This window comes from Halyomorpha halys, unplaced genomic scaffold, assembly GCF_000696795.3.
Source record: "Halyomorpha halys isolate HHAL.00 unplaced genomic scaffold, Hhal_1.1 Scaffold538.1, whole genome shotgun sequence".
In the NCBI taxonomy this organism is placed as follows: domain Eukaryota; kingdom Metazoa; phylum Arthropoda; class Insecta; order Hemiptera; family Pentatomidae; genus Halyomorpha; species Halyomorpha halys.
Window position 1 is genome coordinate 273,654 of NW_027108650.1, and position 17,636 is coordinate 291,289.

At 29.1% G+C, this 17,636-nt stretch overlaps 1 protein-coding gene and 1 long non-coding RNA gene across 3 annotated transcripts in view; one reads left to right on the forward strand and one right to left on the reverse strand.

The window, feature by feature from the left end:
- Nucleotides 1–86: 86 nt before the first annotated feature.
- LOC106684026 (uncharacterized) lies at nt 87–2,379 on the reverse strand. Of its 2 annotated transcripts, XR_010843287.1 has the most exons (5): nt 2,200–2,379; nt 1,710–1,848; nt 1,265–1,441; nt 979–1,179; nt 87–813 (listed from the first exon to the last, which is right to left on the reverse strand). It is a non-coding gene; the product is annotated as an uncharacterized lncRNA (long non-coding RNA). The 2 variants fall into 2 exon arrangements; XR_001343637.2 differs by having other exon boundaries at nt 87–1,179.
- Nucleotides 2,380–10,029: 7,650 nt separating this feature from the next.
- Nucleotides 10,030–17,636, forward strand: part of LOC136795654 (uncharacterized) — a 223,956-nt gene continuing 216,349 nt past the window's right edge. Inside the window, exon 1 of the mRNA XM_067046953.1 lies at nt 10,030–10,562. The gene's annotated coding sequence lies outside the window, so the exon portion shown is untranslated. The remainder of the gene's footprint in view (nt 10,563–17,636) is intronic.

Genomic DNA, 17,636 nt, shown 5'->3' on the forward strand with positions numbered 1-17,636 from the left:
ATAAGTAATAAAATAAAAAAGTATCAAAAGAAATAAATGAGTAATAAACTAAAAAAAGTATTAAAATAAATAATTAAGATGGGGGAGAGCATTAAGTTTTAATAAAATAAAATATAAATAGTAATATGAAATATTAATGTAATAAAATAAAATTAACGAGTATCAAAAGAAATAAATAAGTCATAAAATAAAATAAGTATTAAAAGAAATTAATAGATAAAACGTAAGGATAAAGAAAGGAAATATGATGGGTATAGATGGGAAAACTTGTGCCTCCTGATGATGGGGTTCACCAGTTGTCTTGTTGCCAGTATAAGTTAGTACTCCTCTGTGGAGCCAGAGGCTGTTTATGTGTTGGCCACCTTTATGGGCATCCTACTGGTGCCACTGTGTTGGTGCCACTCAAGGAATTTGATGTCCCTCCGTGAGATGAATTCTGACACTATCGGCGGTCCAATTGACATATTAATCGAGTCAGTTGTGGCACTTTGTTAAGGAGAATAATTCCACAATACGTCCCAAAATACTACTCTGAAACTGTTGGAGTTGCTTCGCTGTTGTGGGTGCTATGTTAGCCTGTATGGGTGCTATGTTAGCCTGTATGGGTGCTATGTTAACCTGTATAGGTGCTCTGTAGAGGAGGGCCGGTCCAAGTAAACTTTTATAAACTAGTAATTTCAGGTGGAGAGACAGGTTAAGAGATGAGCTGATTATTTTTTACTTATACCTGCTAGAAGCAAATCTTTTTCGGGAAACTATTACTGTGGGTATGAAACATTACTGATGTAATCTTGTAATATCGATATATAGTTACTGAAAAAAATAGTTCATTAACGTAATTAAATAATTAAATATCTTTAAAATTCTTTTTAAAACCACCTTATTGGTTTAATAATAAAGTAGTATTCAAATATAATTTTTATTAGCTTAGAACCTATTTATTTTATAATAAAACTTTTAAAGAAAGAATTTACTTACTTTGAGTATAAGAAATTATTTTTAAAAAGATGCTGAAATAATGTAACTAACTGATCGATCTATATATCTTGAATCCAACCAAATTCTTTCAAACTCATTTTTTTTTCAATTTTATCCATTAATCATATAGTATAAATTCTTGAAATGAAGTATTTTTCTAAAAGCTCGATTTCATGACGTGATTTTAGCGCGTAATGTTTTCTGGAATAAAAAAAAATCACTAATCAATTTTACTAAGGCTAAAAAAAAAAAAATACACATTATACTATACAGCATTAGACCACACCTCTTTTTTTTCCTTTCTCTTATTTATTTATTTTTTCATCTCTTTAGTTCTTTTATCTTTTCTTTTTCTCTTTTTCATGATTTTTTTCCTCCTTTTCTATCCTTTCCCCTTTCTCTCTTTTTTTTCTTTTCCTTCCCTTCTTTTTCTCTTTCATACTTTGGTTTCAACCCAATGTCCCTTTAACAGAATAATGGATAAAATAAAAAAACACAAAAAATAAATAAAAAAATAACAAACTATGTTAAAATAAATATAGAATAAATATTAACAATATATAGAAAAATAATAAATAAATAAATAAAACAACTGAAGCTCTTAAAACTTATTTCTCCTCATTTTTAATCATAATCAGATTGTAATAATTCCTTCATATGACGATTTTTTTTTAAGCCTAGTCGGAGCATGGGTAGTAAGAAAAAAAATTAAATTTGCAAATTGGACTTACCGGTTTCCACATATCTTGAATTCAATTGAACTTCTTCAAACTCATTGGTTTTCACTTTTATCCATAGTTCACATTATAAAATTGTATAATCAGTATTCTTGAAGTGATGAATTTTCTATAATGCTGCGAGTGATGTTACCTAGAAACAGAAAAATCGTTATTTTTAAATATTTAAAAAAAAAATGTATATTATTTTAAAATTAAACCGATAGAATGCTTGAAAAGTGTGTGCCACATCTGACAAAAAGAGTTTTGGCGTTATTTTTAAATGACATGTTGTATTGTAACATTGTAACATAGACAGGGATTTCTTTGACAGCCTCTAACACTAGTTGGGTTGTCAAAAAGTGACCACAGACTACGGTACATTTTCAGTAATACGTCAAATATAAAATAATATTTTTTTCCAGATGTGCCATTCAAAGTAGTAAGGTAAGTCGATTAAATAAAAAAAAAAAAAAATGAAAAAAATATTAACTGTTTAGCTTACCTTAGCGATTTCCAAATATCTTGAATTCAATAGAACCCTTCCAAACTCATTTCTTTTCACTTTTGTCCATAATCAAAATTATATCTCTTCAAAATGATGAATTTTCTATAATGCAGCAAGTGATGTTGCCTAGAAAGAAAAAAAATCATTATTTTTAAAGATTACTCAGCTAAAAAATATAACATGTGCCGCTGTTAACGCAAAGAAGAGAAATGACGAATCTCTCGAAAGTTTATTTCATAATGTGAATGCAGCGCGTTATGTTTCCTAGAAACAGAAAAATACATAATTTTTGAAAGTTTTATATTCCTAACAAAAAAAAAATAAAGAACATTGCATAATATTGGGGGGGTACCCATTTAGAAATGATACAATTGTTCATTTAATTGTACTGCTCGTTTCTCAAATTACACGGTGATCACCAATAATTTTTTTCTATGATAGAGTTTTCAATTCGCTGAGAGTGTAAAATAAAACATTGCAAGTGATCACAGAAGTTGTTTTTATATAACAGGTATAGTTTTCAATTCGATGAGAGAGTAAAATAAAATATTACACGGTGATCACTAAAGTTGTTTTTATATAATAGATTTAGTTTTCAATTCGATGAGAGAGTAAAATAAAATATTACAATGTGATCACTAAAGTTGTTTTTCTATAATAGAAAGAGTTTTGAATTCACTGAGAGAGTAAACTAAAATATTACAAGTGATTACAAAAGTTGTTTTTATATAATAGGTATAATTTTCAATTCGATGAGAGAGTAAAATAAAATATTACACGGTGATCACTAAAGATGTTTTTATATAACAAAGAGAAATAAACTAATATAATGGTTCTTATGATTCACTTTCTTATTATTATAGTGCGTATAAGTAAATTATTTACAATTTTCTATTTACGGAAAAAATCATCATTTATGAATATTATTTGTAGATTTTGAAATACCTGGAATTCAACTTAGCTCCTTCTAACTCATTTCATTTAACTTTTCGAAATGATTGAATTTATATCAATTTCTTTATATGATAATTTTTTTAAAACTTTCACTTAACGATAAGATTGCAGCGGATAATGTGACCAGTTACCAAACAATTGAGTATTTGCAAGAACGTATTCCTTTCTTATATTCTTCCTTCACTTTTTCCTATCCCGGGCATGCCATCCACCATATTTTAGTTTTTAAATATTACTAGGTGTTTGAGGAAGAACCCTCACACATTTTGAATAGGATATGAAGCCTGACATCTATTGGCAAATCCATAAAATAGTAGGGGTCCTCTAGACCGGATATGAACAGGTTCAAGAGTGAACAAAGTCTCTGAGGTCAGAGCAAAACTATTTTGCTTGCCCAACAATTCAGGATGAATGCGTGATTCTTCACTACACCCAGGCAAAGGGACAGACGCAGGATGAGGGAGAGAGGAGAGTATAAAATAAGACCCAGTCTTCAAGGTCCATCATCAATCAGCAACCAAGTAAAACTGTAATATCTTTTATTATTCTATATGTAATACCATTCAAATTATTAGTCAAAATTGAATTTACTAACCATATGTAACCATAGAGGTGGTTCAATCCCATAAAATCAATCATTTTATAACTTATTCAAGAATAGAGGTTTTATTTTCACTTTTCAATATGATTAATTTTTTATTTACTCATTATAAATACAGTCCACACCGTTCATATCATTCAGGTAATATTCCCCAACATATTGCCCCATGAAATATCTGAATTAAACAACTAGGCTAAAAAAAAAAAATTGTACATTGTCTTATAATCAAATGAATGAAATTAGTTTTAAAACATAATAATACGTTTTTGGGTAAACATTTATTTAAAACAGGAAGAGGCGACTAAAGTTAGTTAAATCGAACAGCATTGAAAAAATGGCTAAAATTCCCCCCACTTCCGCCCTGCATGGAAGCCTTACTTATCTTACTTTACGGGAGTAGGATCGTCGATGTACGACTTGTCATAATCTCATAAGAGGAGATCATAACATCAAAAATAATAGAAGGTAATCCTTCCCGGCTAGCCCGCCCCACTAAAACCCCATTTGGCGAGCGTCTTATATTACCTTTGATTGTAACTATACTCTAATATAAAATCAATATTATCCAATAGAAATAAATTGACAATATATGAAAAGTACAAAGTCCCATTTTAACTTATACCTGCCCCATAAGTTTTATTAATTCAACCAACATAAAAAAAAAAATACAAGTATTTCAAAACAAATTCCTCAGAATCATTAATAACTATCGATATTATAGAGGAATATCTAAAATGCACAGGGAATTAAATATAGACACCGTATAGGATTACATATATGAACTGACACATAATTTCTTCAGTCTTGCCCCAACTCATTAAACCCTCTAATCACAGTAATAGGAAATTAGAACCCGTAGATATAAACACAAAAGAACTAAACATATATTAATGTAATCATAAATCAATGATATCCATTTTATTCTATCCAATTTTATGTATTCTTTTTTCCTCATTAGTTTGTATAACCAAAATATAAAATAGATAAGTTTGTAAAGTGTAATTAGTGTCAGAAAAATAAATTAAGGGGGTATCCAAAAACAATATAGTAAATAATGTATATTTTATATTTATGCAATAAAACTATGCTAAAAAAAAAAATTTTTACCCAATAATTTTCCTTTTTGTTTCATTTTCTGGACAATTATCCATTTTCCGTGTATTTATATTGTGTAATTAGCTATATTTAAAGGTAAATGATTTGTCTTTTAGTTAGAGACTGCGATCACAGAGTAGCCCACGAAAGCTACAATACTGAATCCATATTTTTAAAGGAATTCAGCAAAGCGATCATCTTAGTCCTCTCTGGTTTGGCTTGGTTTTCGCACCCTACTAGTACAAGAGCCCTAGAAGAGGAAAAAAGTCAGTTATTCCACCCCAATTTTTTATTACTTTAATGAATACTATGTATAATTACTAGTCAAAACTGATGAGTCTGTCAAGTATAGGAAAGGAGGAATAAAAAATGGCGGCTGTTTCAAAACAAAAAAAAATGTTTACTTTGGAGCTCTATATCTTTAAAATTACCAAAATCACTAGAAAAGAGAACATCATTTAAAGTAGAGTAAATTTGATAAAATTTAAGCCCTAATAGAGCTATTTACGTTCAATAATTCTCGAGATGTAGATTTTTAAAAAGCAACATTTCATAAAAATGTACTGAAATATCAGTAGTTAGTTAACTTATTTTGAGAAATCTATATCTCAGAAACTATATGACGTACGGATGTCTATTAGCACTCAAATAGATGCTAGTTTAATGAGCTATAAAGTAGTTTATGACCTTTACCTTCGTAAGAATAGTAGTTATCATGAAATTTGCTAAAAAAGAAATTGATTTATAGTTGTTCAGACAAAATTTATATTAATATGTGAATATTATAAAAACTACAACCCCTACGAAGATACGTTTCATAAATTATTTTATAGTAAGTTGAATTACCTTTATTTTGAGTTCTGCCAGAGATGTGTACGTCTTATTGTTCCTGAGATATATTTTTCAAAAATCAACAATTTTATCTGAACAACTGAAATTAGAAATTTTGTGAACATTAAACTAGCTCAAATTGTCTATTAACAATCAGAAAGCCAGCTTAATGTGTTACAAAGTAGTTTATGCCATTTATATTTTGTTTTTATTTATCTTTTGTTAGTTTATAAAAAACTGTTCCTCGAGAACTATTGGACGTAAATAGCTCTATTAGGGCTCATATTTTAGCAAAATATATCAACTTTAAATGATGTTTTCTTAGGTGTTATAGTACTGTAGCTGAGTAGATGAAAAAGTTAATGAAAAATTATTTTGTTTTAACATTTTGAAACAACAGCCATATTGTATTTCCCCAAACTAAACTTGCGCTCTTATTAAATTTGACTATTAATTATATGTAGTTTTTATTAAAGTAATAAAAAATTGGAGTTAAATAACTGATTTTTTCGACTTTGACTAAGGCTTAAACTGTAAGCTCTTTAACTGTAACCCTTAAGCCATATCCTTCAAATCAGCAAAATAGGATATCAATATAAATATATTTGTGTATTAAAAAATATAATAAGTATAGACACACGTACACAAAACTATATAGTGAAAATATACAGATTTGAAAGTATATATTTCCTATATAAGTGCAAGCCTTCGTTTTCGAATTGCAGCTAGGTGAAGGTTTTTCTGCAGATGAAATATTGGGCTAAGGACATTTCAATCAAGGTTGAATTGTCTGACCAAATGCTCAGGTCAAATAGTACATTATAGCAACTAGAATTTTTTTAAAAACATCTTGTTCATGAAAAATTATTTAGCTTTTATTAATTAATTATTTCCCCATTGGTAATTTTTCAAAACTCAAATTTTATGAATTACACTTATAATAGATCTGACCCATTCGGAAAAATATTTAGTGATTTTACCTATATTTAAATATAAGTGAAATCGAGGTAGAGTAGAATTGCTTAACCGACCTCCGCTTAACCGGCTCTTCAGATAAATTGGTATTAAAAAAAATATTACAAAACGAAATCACTCACTTTGGGATTACAGTTAAAACCTAAATGATCTTTTGTATACAAATTAAATCATATATAAAAGATATTTCTAAAAACACGTTAATAAATTTAAAATGTGGTGTAGATAGTTAATCGTACATTAATAAGTAGAAAAGATGGTCGGGGGGTACGGTCAGTAAAAAAAACAAAACAAAAATAAACAAAAAAATTATTTATGTATTTTTTTTTTTGCTAAACGTACTCCCCCTCTCCTCCCCCCGACCATCTTTTCCACTTAATAAATTTTACATCATATATTAATATACACACTTCCTTAATATTAACTTTTTTACTGTATTTTAGTTTTTACATAATACTAGACTTAATTTAATAACAGACTTTTTTTTTTATACCCTCAAGATTAACTGATAGTAAAAATAGTATAAAGTGCTGAGAAAGAACTAATAACAACAAAACAAAATACTCACTTGGTGATTATTATTAAGAACTCATCGTACCTTTTTATACAAATTAAATCGTGTATATAAAAAAATTTTAAAAATTATATTTTAAATTGTTTTAATTTCATTATATATTAATATACATATACGCATATTAATATATCTGTAACGGAATTTTACAAATAAAATTTTTCTAAAAAAAAAAAAAAAATCATAAAATTTACAACTAAAATAGTTCTAGATTATTTTTATGGAGTCTCTTTAATTATTTCTGTTGTTAAATTTTTTTCCTTTCGGAAAAAAATTGCCAATGATTCAAACATTTCCCTTAGTCTAAAGCTAACTCTTAGTCGGAGTCCTCGTGGAATGAAATAAATATTTTATATATTTTTTCAATATGGATATATCGAGTTTCAAGGGAAGGGTAAGTTACTCACCTTTTTGTTTTTTTAATAAAGGGATCGATCAATAGGACAAATAGGTCAAGAGTAGAGTTATTTCGATCACGAACGGAGAATATGGAAATATAGATTTCTACCGCCCGCTGATGGTCGTTAAATAATAGAAGAGAAAAGAAAAGATGGTCGAGAGCTCAGGGTCTCCTCAATATTTTAGTTTGCTTTCAAATCGATCCGTGTTGACAGTATTGTCTCTCTTAATATACTGTAGTAACTAATCCAACTATTGGCTCACGCTTAATTATAATATATATATATATATATATATATATATATACAATATAACTCCTTTCTTCTTTTGCACACCCTTCCCCCCCAACTATTTTTTCGACGTCTGACTATTTTTTTGTTATTATGTACTTTTATGTTTTATCTATAACTGTTAATTGTTTTATTTTGATTTTTCTCTGTTTAATCATCACGAGATGACCTCCCCCACCAAATTTTTTATAATCGAATCCACTTGGAACCGGCATACTAGAACACCAGATAAGTATCTCAATGTACACCTTCAAACATCAATCATTATATCATATATCGTAGAAAAAGGTATAAACCAATTCGAATTATGTAACCATACGTAATGCAACCCACTAATTTCATGTTTTTCTGTTATAGAGGGATAAGAAAAAAAAAAGAAAGACAAAAAAGCCTACAACCTCATGCCTTTGGAACGAACAGGGAGCAAATAATCGCTCATTTGTCTTGAGGCTGCTTTGCCGAACTCAACTATATTGTTTTTTTTACTTGTAATATCATTAATTTTAAAACAGTAACGGTAAAACAGCAACAAACGTATTTCTATTCAGGTAAGAATAATGGTTCTTTCGAATTATTGTTCGAAACCACTAATCAAAGTCCACTATACAAAACGTACTCCAGCTTTTTCGGGAGATGGGCAACTAGGAGCGAAGGGTCAGCAGAGAAAAATGGAAGACCACAATCCAATTTGAAGATCGATTTATCACAGTTAAATTAATAAGAGATTGTCATTTAACTGTCAAAGAGAAGATTGGAACTGCCTAGTAAATTAAAAAAAAAAGTGGGACACAGTCAAGTTGTGAAGGATGAGTAGCTTGATTGTGTTGATTCTTTGATGCGATTTTGAAAATAGGCTCTGTCGACAGTCGCTTCGGTATCTCAATCCATTTCTTGGACTAGGTCATAGATGTTTAGGTTGGATCGTCTACCCTAGTGGTTTCCAAACTTGTGGACAGAGAATGGGAGGAGATGGCGCAGATAGAAGAGAGTTCATTGGTCATTGGTCACAGGGTTGTTGACGGGGCCATCAAAGAAGCTGAAAATATTTCCTTCCAACGCCGGAGGGCGAACGTATTCAATGGATGCAGCCTCTTTGAGAGCTATTACAGAGTAAGGGGTAGGTACCAGGAGTGCAGAGCCAAGCACGTGTAGAGGGTATTCCAAAACGGCGTGCCCCGCCTTAAGAAGAAATCCTGAACGAGTTTCTAAGGAATGAAAATAGAACCACTGGGATGGCATACCGTACAGCCGCTTCAGATAGTGGAGTCCAGTTAACCTCCCTGGAGAAATCAGCAATTATATACACAGACTATACATATCCTAGGAATCTTCTGCACTATCCTAACCCTTCTCTATAATACAGAAGACGAAAGAAAAAGACAAACCACGTTATACCCACCAGATGCCCACCATGGGATATATGTGACCTTCGTATTGCTATGGCATAAGCAAAGGATCGTCTAAGCTCCGGGATCCGATGGAATAAACGCTGCAATCATCAAAAATAATGTCTCTAGGATTGCGGAGGAACTCATAGACATCCTCAACGAATGTCTGGACAAGGGGAAGTTTCCCAGTAAGTAGATGATTGGAGATAAGAGATTTCTCAACGAAGGAAGAGGCATTGATAAGGAGTAGTCGAAGGCCTATGCCAATGAAACGAGCCAGGATTAATTTTAACGAAACAGGATGGTAAGTGGAAGTATAATAACAAAAATATAAGAAATATAATAAACAAATTTGTTTTTAATAAAATCAAGACAGGAAGAACAGGTAATGATCCATTGCTAGCTATAAGAAACGCTTTGTCTTCTATTACAAACTTGAATTATTCCAAAGTTTAACTAGAGTAACATTTTAATATAATAAGAAGTTTTTTAATTTAAAAAAAAAATAATTTTTGATGTTTTTTTATTGTATTTATATTTTAGGTTTAAAAATGTCTGTTCATCTCACCAATAATTAAGAATCCTATTGCAATAAGATGCTAAGTATGAATCGTGTTCTTGCAGCCCCTTAGAACCGCTGAAGAAGTGGAAGAACGCCATCCAACTCTTTGACCGAGGTGCTCATGCGCGCCCTGAACCCATAGCCTCAGTCAGGACGCTAAGAGCTTACACGGCGGGTTGTTACGCTGGCCACTCAGTCGCGTCCGAGATATACTACTTGTCAATAGTGTCAAATTCCTATTTACGGGTAAATTATACTTTCAGTGGTATATACTCAATAATAATTTAAAATCGAAAATAAAACACAATTAACAAAAGATATATATACATATATATTAATTGCAAATTAAATAAACTTACTATTCGAAATTTATTTTTCTGTAATATCGAATTCTAAAAAAAAAAAAATAAATAAAATAAATATTTCTTATGTATAAACAAGGACCTAAGCAAATAATTCTTTAAATATTAAAATAATATTTTTCAATAATTTGAAAAAATATATATCTACTTTAATCAACATTAATAAAATATATAATAAAAAATTCGTATTACACATTACGGATAGTCTTATAGCATTGTTTACACGAAGGGTATGACCCAGTTTGACAGGATATCATTCGAGGTCTAGGACGATTTTGTCCGTGCATCCCGATATCCACCAGCCGAAGATATCTTGGCGGCATCTACTACAGGTAAGGCACATCAGGAATAAGCTGTTAACAAATAAATAATTTTGTTTTATTTAAAAATGTATTTTTCAGCAAAGATAGGAATAGAAAATATGTAAAAAAATTACTTACAGAGAATTTTAGGAATGTATTGGTAGTTTTTTGTGAAGAAAAGTTAAAAATTATAAGTTGAAAAAAAATTAAGAAAATCGATGTTTTACTTTTATAAAAAAAATATTATATCCACAAAGTCCCATCACTCTTTATTAATAACTTCGGCCAAGCCTTATTCATTTTTAAGAATTTTTACCTATAAAAAAAATAAAATCCTCACAACCTATAAAGCGGTTCAAATGAGACATTAATGAGGTAAATATGTAAAAATATAGAATAATAAAATTGTATATATTTTTTGTGAGTAAAACAATTTTCTGTATATTTTCTGATATCCTATATGAGAGTGGTATTATTAAGTAAATAGTTAGTATTATTTTATAATTAATAAAATATTAAATAATTAAAATAAAGGACGTTCATAAAGTCTCAACTTTCGTAATAACTTCAAATCCACAACGTTTTGGCCGATCTGACCTTACATCATCGGGGACAATACATTAAATTACAGCCTGGAATTATAAATTAGCATACTTTAAAATAAAATTTCAAAGCCTCACATCAACTGTTGAAATTTGTAGGATATTCTGTCCAATATGTCTAATATATTCTTGTTAAAATTAACCTATTAAACAGCACATCAATAAGAGAATAATTTTTATTAATTAATTTATCTTATTTTATGGTTAATTATCTATTTCGTCCCTTTTTAAATTTTTTTTTTAAATTATTTATTTATTGTAATTTACAACTGTACAAAATAATACAATAGGTAAATATGTAGTATGTTTCATATACACTTGAAAATCTTGGGAAGGAACCACCCATTGGTGGTACTTCAAACATTAATTTAAACTAGAAGGTCCCGTGGCCTCGGAGGATTATGAGGGATTGTTAAGGATGAAAGATTAAGAATTAATGGGTTAGGATGGGTAAGGAGTTTGGAATGAAAAGACGCGTATCTGTTTTGGGTCAAATCTGCAACGAATGGGATGTTAAGGTCTTTATGAATGAATTTATTTGTGACGTAATAAGGAGCATCAAGGATTTCACGTAGGATTTTGGATTGTAACGATTGGATGCTGGAAGAATTTGATGGTTTGGTCGAGCCCCAGAGCTCAATTCCATATGTCCAAATTGGTCTGATTATTGTAGTGTATACTAATTTTTTGTAGTGAATGGGAAGTTTAGAGCGTTTGTCAAGTAAGTGTTGTAGCAATCGGAATCTACGAGCAGTTTCTTGTCGTTTCAGTCTTGTATGTGGATTCCAAGTAAGTCTCTTGTCAAGATGGAGTCCTAAGTATCGATTTTTTAAATTTAAATTTAAAAATATTATCAGCAAATCCCCTAGCACTATTATAACAATCAGCAACTGCATTATTTAATCTTCATCACAATCTCAACAGGCTTATTTTCAATTTATTAAAACTTATATTTTCTCATTCTGTCTGCAACATTATGCAGAAATTTTAAGTAAAATTAAATCTGTGATTTATAAAGTTAAAATTTAGATGGGTAGACTTTTTAATAAGAGAAATAAGAAATCGTTCAAAATATAAATTTTAATAAATTGATAATAATACAGACCTGATTGTGAGGATTGTTAAATTATATAATATTTATAACTAATTGACCATATAATTTCAAATAATGAAGAAGATGGTTAGGATTGTAGTCAAAAGAGAAACAAAAATAGTTTACAACTATTTATTTTCTGACGTTTCGCCCCACTTTGTAGAGGTTCATCAGAGCTTCACCTTTATACTGGTGCAATTCCGAACAAGTAGATTGAATAACAATACATCCTATAATATTATGTCAATCTTTACCTCTTTAACGTCTAATTAAAACCTTGTTCATTTTTAAAATATTTAATATATTAATTTTTAATTTGTATTTATATTTACGAAATTATTAAGGGTATGTCATTTATTTTTAAAGATAAAGTTCTCATCTCTGAATTTGTGAAACATTGACTAAGTGATTATCAATTAGCTAACACAATTTTTTTTTTGTAATCTTTCAATATTTAACAATAATTTTTTAGCACAGGAAATCTTTGTTCTATTTAATCATTTTATTTTATATGTTTTTCTTTATTATGTAAAGTATTATATTTTGATTATTATATTATGTTTTATGTAATAATAATAGTATTATATTATATCATACAGTATTATATTTTGAGGTCGACCATGATGTTTAGAGTAATAAATAATTTCAAGTCATCTTTGATTTACATTTAACTATAATTTATTTTATAGTTATTTATTTATTACTTAACCTCATAAGTTCTATTTATCAAATAAAATCATAAAGAAAAAAAAATTAAAATATTACTATAAAAAAGTGTATTAATATTCAAAAAATTAATGATAATGATATTTACAATAAACATTTTGCAACAAAAAATTAAAAACATTTGCATACAAACACTAACGCAACAGTATTTTAGATATAAAACATCTCACATGTCTTATATTTAGTTGTAACACATCTTATAAGATCATAAAAGCATTATTTGACAGCTCGCATTGGTTAGGAAAACTCCATTTTCTACCGGAAATTTGTTTTAAACTTCATAATTACATTCGAAATGACTGAAACGATTATCTTCATTTCTGCCAGGAACATAGGAATTAGTATCTTCGTAAACCTGCATATTTCAAAAATGATTTCCCAAGACGGAAAGATCACATGGTTTACGGAACCACAAGATAAGAAATCTCTTTGTTCCTGGGATTGAAAAGTTGTTTATTATAAAGCAAAAAGCAATAAAACTAGTACAAGAGCCAAGGAGGAGAAAAAAGGCAGTTATTGCACCTCAGTTTTTTATTACTTTAATGAAAACTATATATAATTATTTACAAGAAAAATTACGATGAATAAAAAATGGCTGCTGTTTAAAAAATTTAAAAAAAATTATTTTTCATTTGGAAATCTATATATTTAAAGCTACCAAGAATACTTAAAAACCTAACATAGCATGATTTAAAGTAGAGAGAATTTTCTAAAATATGAGCACTAATATAAGAATTATAAGAAATATATAATAAGAGTTATTTATGCTCAATAGTTTCAGAGATATAGTTTTTTAAAAAGCAACATTTCATATAAAATGCACTGAAAAAACTAAATTTAACTGAAGTTAGTGAATTATTATCATAAATCTATATCTCAAAACCCATAAGACGTTCATATATCTGCTAGCATTCTAATCAAAGCTTTATTTTGAGTGCTGGCAGACATGTGAACGTCTTATGGTTCCTGAGATATATTTTTCAAAAATTAACAATTTTATCTGAACAACTTGAAATTAACATTTTGTGAATTTATTTTGTCAAATATAATAATAAGGCCTATCTAGACATATGGAGTTGAGCTTTGGGGCTCAACTAAACCTTCGAATTCATCTCGTATCCAATCCTAACAATCCAAAATTCTTCCTAAAATCCTTAATACGCCTTACATAATTACTTAATACAATATCGCAAATAAAATCATCCATAAAGACCTTAATGTTCCGTATGTAACTGATCTAGCCCGAACATATATCAATCCTCCCATTATAAACTCCCTAATCACTCAAACCCCCTAGTTTCTTACCTTGCATCCTCTTCCATTCCTGATAGTCCTCCGAGGCGCCTGAAAAGAAGATGGCCACGAGACCTACTAATGTAAAAACGTTATTAGAGTGCTACCAATGGGTAGTTTCTCTATACGCCTGTATCATTCGATCATAAACTTACGTCAAATTTACTGATGTATGAGTAAAAAAAAAACTTTAAAAGTTATTTGTTAGGATAAAAATGATTCTAATTTATTCTTAATCGATTTCGATGAGTACTTTAAACAATTTTTTTCTTGTAAATTAAAAAAAATCCCATCTAATTACCTCAACTCTTCATTACAAACCTACCGAATGGCCTACAGTATTAATACAAGAGCCGGGAAGAAAAAAAAGTAGTTATTTCGCCCCAAATTTGATTACTTTAATGAAAACTATCTATAATTAATTACTAGTCAATATTGAGTCTGGCTAGTATAGGTAGAGGAATAAAAAATGGCGGCTGTATCAAAACGTTAAAAAAATTAAGTTTTCATTCGGTGCTCTACATCTTTGAAACTACCTTCAACACGAGTAAATTTTCTAAAATTTGAGCCCTAATAGAGTTATTTACGTTGTATAGTTCCCGAGATACAACGTTTTAAAAAGCAACAATTCTTAAAAAATGTGCGGAAATTTATTTTGATAAATCTATATCTCAAAAACCATTCGACGTACAGATGCCTATAAGCACTAAATTTAAGCTAGTTTAATGGGCTATAGAACAGGTTATAGCGTTTAACTTCTTAGGAGTAGTAATTTTTATTATGTTTGATAAAATAAATTCACAAAATGTTAATTTCTAGTTGTACAGATAAAATTGTTGATTTTTGAAAAATATATCTCAGGAGCCACAAGACGTTCAGATGTCTGGCAAAATTCAAAATAAAGGTAATTCAACTTACTATAAAGTAATTTATGAAACGGATCTTCGTAGGGGTTGTAGTTTTTATAATATTCACATATTAATATAAATTTTGTATTTGAAATTTTGTCTAAACAACTATAAAACAATTTTAGAAAATATTATTAAAATTACTACTCCTACGAATATAAGTGTCATAAACTACTTTATAGTACATTTAACTACCTTCAATTTGAATGCTAGCAGACATCTGTACGTCTTATGGTTTTTGAGATATAGATTTTTTTAAAATAAATTCTCTAACTTCAGTCAAAATCCAGATTTTTCTGTGCATTTTTTACGAAATTTTGCTTTTTAAAAATCTATATCTCGGGGACTAAAGAAAGTAAAATTAAATTATGTTATCTTAGGTTTTGAAGTAAACTTGCGAAAAACAAACACCTCAATCCTTTTGCAAGTTCCTTAAGGATCATAAAAGTTTGTTTTTTCTATAATAACGGATAGCGATTTTACGGACTCTAGCTTCTACAATTTTTGATTACTGAATTTAAAATATATATTTTGAAATTATATATGACCTCCTTTCCCACAGTATCCTTTAATAATAGCCGACTTATTCCTGTCGAACATATCCATTACTTAGGACTACATTTGGACATACAACTGACATGGAATCTTCATACAAGACTGAAAAGACAGGAAACTGCTCGTCGATTCCGACTGTTACAACATTTACTCGACAAACTGTGTAAACTTCTAATCCATTACAAAAGACTGATCTACATGACTATAATAAGGCCTATCTGGACATAGGTAGTTGAGTTTTGGTGCTATTCCAAACTATTGAATTCTTCCCTAATCCACTCCTTACAGTACAATATCCTTCGTAAAATCTTTAATGCTCCTTACTTTACCACCAATCAAGTCATCCATCAGGACCTCAATGTTCCATATGTTCCAGATTTGGCCAGAACCAGATACCATTCCTTCCATGATAAACTTCCCAACCACCCAAATCCACTTGTTTCTAACCTGGCTTCTCCTTCGTTATCTGATAATCCTTCTAAGCGTCTGAACAGCAGATGTCCGCGAAATCTTTTCTTCTAGAAATTTTATTGGAGTTCTATTAATCTGTAAATTCTTCACATATTTGTATCATGTCATTACATCACCTACAGCAATTTTACTTGTTTTGTGTATTTTTATATATTTTCAATTTATAAATAAATGTTTAAATATTGAAATAAAATATGTATAAGTTGTATAAAATATGTATAATAAAATATATATAAGCTAAGTCGGTCAATAAGTTTAAATTAAGGAATTTGATGTAATTCGATTGTTAGATGAGAGCGTACATCGATACATCGAATCCCTTTGAGGTCCAACTGATACGGTTGCCTTGGCTGTAATCAGAGTCAATCCATTCTGGAATTTCACTAACGTCATCTAAACATAGTTGCCTTCGATTTCCGTATCATCTTCAACCATTATTCAGTGTTACTGATTTTATGATCAGAAATACTTTATCTAGGTGTAGGGGTTGAATAGGCTTTTGATCATTACTATAATTTGATAAATTTATGTTAATTAAATTTCAAACTCACTTTTCCCCTTTTACCAAGATTTATTTTACCATTAAATTAACTTCTTCAAACTTAAATCATGAACTGTTGAATTTATTGTATCCTCTACAAAGTATAAAAATATAAAAATAAGTTTCTGTTAGCTGAGATGATTGCTACCTACTGCACTAGCAACCTCTTTGGATTATAGATAAGTAAGACTGTTTAACTTACCTATTAGGAATGTGTGCAGTGTACTATTTTATTTATTTTTAGTTATTTTCACATATCTTTAGTTTAGATAAGAAGACCGTGGATGAAATATATGAGAAGAAGATGGTTGGGTGTGCGGTCAGAGAACACAAATAAGTTGAAATAATTTATTTAATAGTGCTAACGTTTCGGCCAGAGTTTCTAGCCTTCATCAGGGCTAAGAACAAAGAGCAACATAACAACTTATTGGTTGTTAAAACAAAAAAAATAATAAATAAATAAAAATAGAAAATATAAACAGAATGATTAAAGTAAATAATTATACAAAATGAAAATTAATAAAAATAAAATCATAAAATAAATGGAAAATAAGACGTATATATAGGTAATTAAATATGTTAGTAGCATAACATAATCAAGGAAATAAAATTTTTTAAAGTTTTATAATGCAAATAAATATGAATAATTTAATTTAATAATAATTAAAAATTTTGAGTTATGGAAAGAAATAAAAAAATAAAAAATAAGAAAATATATGTAACTAATAAAATATGTAAGTATAATACTAGAATAAATAAACAAAATAGAAAGTTGAGTTAGACAAAAGAAGTGAATAGAAAACATGACACTCCCAACAATCTTCTTCTCATTTATCTTTAGTTTTATTTCACCTCTATCTACATCATCACTACCATCTTCTCCTCATTTATCTTTAGTTTTATTTCACCTCTATC